The sequence below is a fragment of the Carlito syrichta genome, unplaced genomic scaffold (genome assembly GCF_000164805.1).
Source record: "Carlito syrichta isolate Samal-C Ts95f unplaced genomic scaffold, Tarsius_syrichta-2.0.1 Scaffold303101, whole genome shotgun sequence".
Classification (NCBI taxonomy): Eukaryota; Metazoa; Chordata; class Mammalia; order Primates; family Tarsiidae; genus Carlito; species Carlito syrichta.
The window spans coordinates 457,005-465,342 of NW_007247197.1; the positions used below are offsets into that span (position 1 = coordinate 457,005).

At 46.2% G+C, this 8,338-nt stretch overlaps 1 pseudogene across 1 annotated transcript; it reads right to left on the reverse strand.

The window, feature by feature from the left end:
- Nucleotides 1–4,013: 4,013 nt before the first annotated feature.
- LOC103260014 lies at nt 4,014–4,622 on the reverse strand (annotated as a pseudogene). Its single transcript, XR_504261.1, has one exon. The product of XR_504261.1 is annotated as a 60S ribosomal protein L18 pseudogene (transcript).
- Between the last annotated feature and the right edge of the window lie 3,716 nt (nt 4,623–8,338).

The window sequence follows — 8,338 nt, forward strand, 5'->3', positions numbered from 1 at the left end:
AGAACTACAGCCAACATCATACTTAATGGTGAGAAACTAGAGATATTTCCCCTAAGATTGGGTACAAGGCAAGGATGTCCTTTCTCCCTCAGCTCCTATTCAGCATCATACTAGAAGTGCTAACTCATGCAATAAGACAAGAAAAGGAAATAAAAAGGATGCAGATTGGGAAGAAAGAAAAACTGTCTTCGTTCACAGAGCACATGAAAGTCTATGTAGAAAATAACAAAGAATAGAAAAAAACCTGCTGGAACTAATTACAGCAAAGGAGTATAGTGAGATTGTAGGATACACGTTTAGTAAATAGTCAATTTACGAAAAAAGTCAATTGCTTTCCTCTACACCAGCAATGAACAAGTGGAATTTGAGATTAAAAATACAATACCATTTACATTTGCACCAGGAATAAAACATATATGTATAAGACTCACAAAATATGTATAAAACCTATATGAGGAAAACTACAAAGCTCTGGTGAAAGAAATCAAAGACCATCTAACAAATGGAAAGATACTCTATATTCATGAGTAGGAAGACTTAATATTGTTATGATGTCAGGTTTTTCCCCCAATTTGCTCTATAGATTCAATGAAATATCAATTAAAATCCCACCAAATTATTTTGTGCATATTGAAAAACTGTTTCCAAAATTTATATGAAAATGCCAATGATCAAGCACAGCACTGAATAACAAGTGCAGTCAGAGGACTGACATTACCCACCTTCAAGACTTACTGTAAAGCTACAGAATTCACAATACTGTGGTACTGGCAAAAGAACAGACAAATAGACAAATGGAACAGAATAGAGAGCTCCAGAATTTAACCCACACAAATATAGTTATCTTAGACAAAGGAACAAAGGCAACACGATGGAGAAAGGATAGTCTTTTTAACAAATGGTGCAAGAACAAATGGATATCCACAATGAAAAAAATGAATCTGGACATAGATCTTACACAAAACTTAACTGATTTAGACATAAACCTCTCACAAAAATTAACTCAAAGTAGATCATAGACCTAAATGCAAAACACGAAGCAATGTAGCTCCTAGAAGATAACAAAGGAGGAAATCTAAGTGAACTAAAGTTTGGTGATGAGTTTTTAGACACAACACCAAATGCATGATCTCTGAATGAAAAATGGATAAGCTGGACTTCATTAAAATTAAAAAATTCTGCTCTGGAAAGACGTTAAGAGAATGAAGGGCTGAGCAGTGGCTCAGCCTATAATCCCAGAACTTTGGGAGACCGAGGTGAGTGGATTGCCTGAGCCCACGGTTTGAGACCAGCCTGGGCCGCTTGGCGAGATTTCATCTCCACAATAAGTCAAAAATTAGCCAGGCATGGTGGCACGTACCTGTAGTTCCAGTTACTTGGAAGGCTGAGGTGGAAGGATCGCCAGAGCCCTGCAGGTCAACACAGGGATGGCCCTGAATGTGCCATTGCACTCTGGCCTGGACGATGGAGTGACGATGGAGTGAGACTCCAACTCAAAAAAAAAAAAAAAAGAATGAGAAAACAAGGCGCAGAGTGGGAGAAAGTGTCTGCAAAGCATATACATCTGATCAAGGACTTGTGTCCAAAACATACAAAGAACTCTGAAACTCAACAATAAGAAAACAAAAGTTCAATTTAAAAACTGAGCAACAGAGCTAAACCAGACACCTTACCAGAGAAGATACTCGGATTGCAAACAAGCACATGAGAAGATGCTCAGCTTCAAATGGAACTGCCAATTAAAGAATAAGGAGACACCATCACACACCTATTAAGAGAGCTAAAATCCAAACGTCTGACACCACCAAATGCTGGTGAAGATGTAGAGCAACAGGAACTCTCATTCCCTGTGGGTGGCTGTGTAAGATGGTACAGACACTGAGAAGACAGTCAGATACTTCCTCACAAGGCTAAACACAGTCTACCATACAATCCAACAACCATGCTCCTAGGCATACAACCACATGAGTCAAAAAGTATGTCCACACAAGAACCTGCACGCAAATGTTTATAGCAGCTTTATTACTCATAACCGCCAAAACCCAGAAACAACCAAGATGCTCCTCAAAAGGTAAGTGGATAAACAAACAGTGGCGCATCCATACAATGGAATGCTATTCAGCAATAAACAAAAACGAACATCAAGCCACAAACAGACATGGAGGAACCTTAATTGCTTACTGGTACATAGAAGAAGCCAGTCTTAAAAGGCTACATGCAGTATAATTCCAATGGTATGGAAACATTCTGGAAAAAAGTAAAACTGGAGAGATGATAAAAATACAGCAGTGGTTGCCAGGGTTCTTGTGGCAGGGGGCAGGGTGAGGTGAGACAGGGAATAGGAGTGAGTGGGAAGCACAGGGGACCTTTAGGCAGTGAGACTATTCAATATTATCCTGTGCTAGAGGTTGCATGGCTCCATGCCGTTGTCAAAACCCACAGAACTGTACAACACAAAGAACGAAACTTAATGTAAACTATGTATGTTAGTTAGTAATAATACATCAATATCGGGTCATCAGTTATAACAAATGCAGCACACTGATGCAAGACGTTAATAAAAGAGTAAGGTGGGGGGGACTCTATACCATTGCTGAATTTTTCTGTGTACCTCAAACAGTTCTAAAAAGTAAAATCTATTAATTAAATAAAAACCCTATGTGGACAGAGTATTACTCCTGTTTTATAGACATAATTATCACTCTCATTTTAAGGAGGGACAGTTTATATACCCTCTTTAATAGAAGAGGAAATTAAAGCTTAAGGAAGCTGCCTGCACTGTTCAAGGTCGCACAGCTGCCAAGGGACAGGGTCAAGCTTTAGTGGACAGGTGGCCAGAAAGTCCTCAGGGTGTGATGCCCAGAACCTACCGAGACTTGGAACAGACACAGACATTTGAGTCCCTGCCCTGCTCTCTCTGCTCCCCTCCCTGCATCGTGGCCCTTCGGAGGGCAGAGCTGGGACTGCACCCCACTCGTGGAGCCTGCTGTATACGCGGTCACCGCTGGCCTCTTCCTGCTCGCCTTCTACGCGCAGGGGGTACAGAGATGTCTGCAGAAGTCCACGCCTGTCCAGCTGGTTCTGCCCCAAGAGGTGAGTTGATGTGCAGAACAGAAGTATAGCTCAGGGAGGGAGATTTGACCTTTGTCCCAGTTGCCATGGCACCAACTAGACCAGGGTGTGGGCACAAGCCGGTGCTGCCACCACCACCTCTCCCAGCATGGGCAGCCATAATTGAATGGGACCTCTGATGGCATCAGGTCCCACCATCACCTCCCACCATGGCCAGGACTGAGGGCCCTCAGCTCATGGAGAGAGGACATCTGTCATGGGAATTGTCCAGACCACCCTTGGATGGGAACCGGTGGTGGAGCAGAGGGTAGTTGTCCCAGGTGCTCACCATGAAGCTAACCTCAGTCAAGACAGTGGAAATTCCTAGGACAATTGGCCCCACTGAGATGCTGACCAGGGGCCCTAAGATTCTTGCCGAGGGTCTGAAAGCCATCAGGCAAGAAGGACACACGACCATTGGACGCCTCATTGGAGGACCACAGGGAATCCTGGAAGCAGAAGAAACCATAGACCCCTGGACTAGCTGAGGGAGGATTTTTTTTTTTTTTTTTTGAGTTGGACTCTCACTCTGCCGCTTAGACTGGAATGCAGTGGCACGCTCCCGGCCACCGCAGCCTCAACCTGCTGTGCTCTGGCGATCCTTCCGCCTCAGCCTTCCAAGTTGCCAGAGCTACAGACGTGTGCTACCATGCCTCGCTAGTTTTTTTGATTTATTGTAGAGACGAGGTCTCACCAAGTTGCCTGGGCAGGTCTCGTGTCCGCGGGCTCAGGCAATCCACTCACCTCGGCCTCCCAAAGTGCTGGGATTACAGGCTGAGCCACCGAGCCCAGCCGGGAGGACCTTTTGACTGGGGGAAAAACAGGAAAGAATCTGAGAATATGGTGAGAGATCTAAGATTCTTCTTTTTTTTTTTTTTTAACCATCAGAAATCTTTTTAATGGGGACATCCAAAAACTTTTTAATAAGAGGGCAGGATCCAGGGTTAGTTTTTGTAGCCACGGCTGGCCCGCCGGCCTCTGGCACGCTCGAACTTCTGGCTCTTGGAGCGGACGTAGGGTTTGGTGTGGCTGTGTGGGGTTCCTGGATCCTTGCCGAAATGCCTGTATACCTCCCAGTCCTTGCGAGGACCAGAGAGCAGGACGGTGCCGTGGCCCTTGGGGGAGTCCAGGGCCAGCTGGTCAAAGGTGAGGATCTTGCCCCCTGCCTTGAGGATGCGGCTGCGGGCCCGGCTGCTCACATGCAGTGTGCATACCTTCGGTTGGGGCACCTCCTAAATCCACACGTCATCTGTTTTGGTCCCTATGACCACCGCCGTCTTGTTTTCCTGGCCAGGAAGCTTCATCTTCCAGATCATCCGGAAAAGGGACAGAGGCAGCCGGTTGCTGCGGCTCATAAACAACCTCTTCAGCACAACCTGGTTGAAGGTGGAGTTGGTTCTTCTGGCCAGAAACCTGTACAGCTGGACCAACAGCCTCAGGTAAATGTTCTGGCTCTTGGGCTCTTTGGGCCAAAACTTTCGGTCCTTGTTGTGGCGGATGTCGGCTCCCATGATAGCGCCTCCCCCTCAGCCAAGTCCGGACCTAAGATTATTCTTTAGCTTAAGAAGCATCTTCCCCTCCAAATGCCTAGGTTGGAGCTCCTGACCTGGGCCATTCACAATGGCCTTTCTTCCACTTAATCTTATTTAAACTCCCAACAGCCCTGCAAGATGGATGGATGTGTCCCCATTTTAACAGGTGAGGCACAAGAGGGTCACAGAGTTGAGATCGCCTTGTGTGCACCGTCACACGGGACGTGACCAGAACTACTCCTGAGACCTCTGACCCCAACCCTCTTTTCCACGACCCCACAATGCCCAGCTTTTACAATGTGTTCAGGAACCTGGCAGAGTTTCACCAAAAGAAATGCCATCCTTCAGCCCCACTCCTGCAGGACCCAGCAAAGAGCTGTCTCTTCTCTCCGTAGCCCGTAGCCTGGGCCACTGAGGGCAGGTAGTTCCACCCACCCCCTGGGTTGTGGTTACTCTGCTTACCATGGTCACCCAGGGGGAAAAGCCTGGGGTGTGGCCACTGAGAATGACCCTGAGCCCAAAGGAAAAAGTCGGTATCTCCTCTTCCACCCGAGAGCCCCAAAGCAAGGACACCTGGCCTTTGAGGGCAGGGACTGGATGGGTTAGGGCTTCCGCTTACAGTCCTGGCTCTGCCACGGGCTAGTTCCATGGAAGGCTCAAGAGCCTTAAGTGCTCAGACCTTTGAGCCAATAATTTCATTTCTGAGAGTCTCTCATAATCAGATCCAGATGAGGACTCCCGCGTTAAGATGTCACCACTGTGTCACTCCTAAAGCAGGCATTTGGAAACCATCTCAGTGAACTGTGGGATATCAACTTATAAATGACTTTCTAGCAATTGCAACATATGTTTATAAAGAATTTGAGGCCAGGCGCAGTGGCTCACATTTGTAATCCCAGCACTTTGGGAAGCCGAAGCAGGAGGATTACTTGAGTACAGGAGTTCAAGACCAGCCTGAGCAACATAGCGAGAACTCACCCTTACAAAAAATTTAAAAACTTAGCTGGCCATCGTGGCATGCACATGGAGTCGTAGCTACTTGAGATGCTGAAGCAGAAAGATTGCCTGAGCCCAGGAGGTCGAGGCTGCAGTGAGCCATGATGGTAACATTGCACTCCAGTCTGGGGAACAGAGTGAGACCCCAACTCTAAATAAGCAAATAAATAGTTTGAAATAACATTTTAAAACTTCTAAAGTTAAGTGTGACATGAGATGCACAATTGCCCACTAAGTATGATCCGGACGATGTCAAGTAAAATGTATAGAAAACAGACCAGGAAGAGAGGCACCACCATGTTACATTGGTGTAGATGGATGTAGAAATTCAGCGAAATCACAATTTTGTCTATTTTTTATTTATGTTTTGAGTTGGATTCTCACTCTGTCACCTAGGCTGGAGTGCAGTAGCATGCTCACAGCTACTGCAGCCTCGACCTGCTGGGCTCAGGAGATCCTTCCACCTCAGCCTTCCAAGTAGCTGGAACTACAGGCATGCACCACCACGACTGTCTAATTTTTTGGTTTATTGTAGAGATGAGATCTTGCCAAGTTGTCTAGGCTGGTCTCGAACCCGTGAGCTCAGACAATCCTCTCACCTCAGCCTCCCAAAGTGCTGGAATTACAGACATGAGCCACTGCACCTGACTGAAATCACAATTTTAAAATCCCATAAAGTTTGTGTGTGTGCATGTGTATTTATATAAAAGGTGACAAGATGATTCTAGAATTTGTTTGGAAATGCAATGAACCCAGAACAACCAAGTCAACCCTGGGGAAGAAAAACAAACTGGAAGAACATATCGCTGGACACCAAGACCATTGTCAAGCTACAGCAGTTAAGACAATGTGGTATCGATGTGAAGATATACCCATAGCATAGACTGGAGTGTCCAGGATCAGATCTCCGCTGTGGTACTCGGTGCTTGGCAAGTGGCACAGGAGTGCAGCGGAAGGAAAGTCTTTTCAGTAAGCAGATCAAACAGCATACCCATGAGGAAAAGGCCTTGAGACCCTTCTTCACACACCAGGCACAAAACTATTCCAGATAACATGCTGATCTAGATGTGAAAGAGAAACCAACAAAGCTTCTAAACACAAGAGAAAATCTTCATGACCTCCAGGCCAAGAATTTCTTAAACAGAAAACAGAAAGCACTAACCGTAAAGAAAAATAATTGATGAATTCCGCACTAAGATTTAGAACTTCATTTGTTGAAAGACACCACTGAGTAGAAAGACAACCTAAAGCATGGGATAATATATCTGCAATAGATACAGCTGACAAAGGACTTATGTCCAGAATATATAAAGAACTCTACAGATCAATAAGAAAAGGAGACAATGTGGTTAAAAATGAGCAGAAGAAACGGATACGTACTTCACCAAGAGACTTTACATCCCATGGCCGGATTAAGCCATAGCAGGTCATAAGAATAAGTAAGGCTGGGCTCGGTGACTCAGCCTGTAATCCCAGAACTTTGGGAGGCCAAGGTGAGTGGATTGCCTGAGCCCGTGGGTTTGAGACCAACCAGGCAACTTAGTGAGACCTCATCTCTATAATAAATCAAAAATTAACCCTGCATGGCAGAATGTGCCCGTAGTTCCGGTTACTTGGAAAGCTGAGGCGGAAGGATCTCCAGAGCCCAGCAGGTTGACACTGGGGTAGCCATCATTGTGCCACTATACTCCAGCCTGGGCAACAGAGTGAGACTCCAACTCAAAAAAAAAGAGAAAAGAATAAGAAAAAGGGAAAGACTGACACTAAGGGGTGGGCAGGGATGTGGAGCCACTGGAACTCTCACTGCTGGTACAGTGTAACAGTGTACAACTGTTTTGTGAAACTGTTGGGCAGAATTCACTAAAGTGAATACACACGTATGCCATAACCCAGTGGCCCCAAGAGGCTTGTACAAGAATGTTTTTAGCAGCATTATTTGTACTTGCCAAAAACTGGAAACAACCCACAAGTCCATTAACAGTTGACTAAGACCAGGCGTAGTAGCTCAGGCCTGAAATCCCAGCATTTTGGGAGGCAGAGGTGGGAGGATTGCTTGAACCCAGAAGTTTGCTACCAACCTGGGCAACATAGTGAGAACTCATCTCTACAAAAAAATAAATATATAAAATAAAAATGCTAAAGTTACTTTTTAAAAAAATCTCACAGACTAGACAAATAACATGTGGCACAGTTATACAACAAATTCAACTTGGCCGTGAGAAGGAGCAACTCACAACCACACCCAACAACATGGATGATCCTTACAGACGTGAGGGTGAGCGGAGGAAGCCAGACACAGAAGAGAATTGTACGCTGTGTGATTCCATTTGTGTAAAGCACACAAAACAGACATCATGAGTCCGTGTTGACAGAAGCCCGGACAGCGATTTCCTTGGAGGGGGACCCTGGGGCACCGAGAATGTCCCTGATCCGGGTGCTGGGTGTGCAGGGCCGGGTGAGAGTACTCTCACCCTCACTGGGTCTCCTCCTCATGCTCCAGCACCGCTCCCAAGCTGGACCTCTCCCTGGGCTGCTGGAAGAGTTCAACGCCCGCCTCGAGACTTCATGGCCAGGTTCCTAGACAACTTTCTCCAGCTGAAGACCCCCCAATCACTCCCGTGGTCCTCAGCAGTGCCCTCGCCTCATCACTGTCCAGGCCTCCCCCCCCCCACTCGCCATCTTGGCCAGAAACCCCTCTC